Here is a 431-nt window from a genome sequence, read left to right as displayed (position 1 = left end):
TTCCAGACACACTCACAGCTTTTAAATGTCAAATCAGAATGTACAAAGTGGCTATAAGGATCACAAATGTAGTGCAGTAAAAATATTAATATTTACTGTTGGTCATTTCTATACCCCGGCAAGTCATGATCTAGCTATTTCCTTCCCACCCTGTCGGTGTCCACTGAAAAAGCAGCAGCGCCCTCTGCTTTTGTAAAGAGGAGTGAAAAAAGCTTACAGCACCTGGTATTCCCAGGCGGTCTCCCATCCAAGTACTGACCAGGCCCGACCCTGCTTAGCTTCCGAGATCAGACGAGATCGGGCGTGTTCAGGGTGGTATGGCCGTAAGCAAATATTGTGCCTACCAAAGGGCCTTTTAAAGATACTATATCACCACGCTTTGCTCTTTCGTCTATACAGGGAGCGCCTGCAGATTTTCCAGACACACTCAC

General features: G+C 46.2%; 1 non-coding gene across 1 annotated transcript; it reads right to left on the bottom strand.

Annotated features, from left to right (window-relative positions):
• Positions 1 to 210: 210 nt before the first annotated feature.
• On the bottom strand, positions 211 to 329 carry LOC129114986 (5S ribosomal RNA). The gene has a single exon (XR_008532783.1). It is a non-coding gene; the product is annotated as a 5S ribosomal RNA (ribosomal RNA).
• Positions 330 to 431: the final 102 nt, after the last annotated feature.

The sequence above is a fragment of the Anoplopoma fimbria genome, unplaced genomic scaffold, assembly GCF_027596085.1.
Source record: "Anoplopoma fimbria isolate UVic2021 breed Golden Eagle Sablefish unplaced genomic scaffold, Afim_UVic_2022 Un_contig_6511_pilon_pilon, whole genome shotgun sequence".
Lineage (NCBI taxonomy): Eukaryota > Metazoa > Chordata > Actinopteri > Perciformes > Anoplopomatidae > Anoplopoma > Anoplopoma fimbria.
Note: the sequence above shows the minus strand (reverse complement) of the source record. Positions and strands in the feature narration are given on the sequence as shown.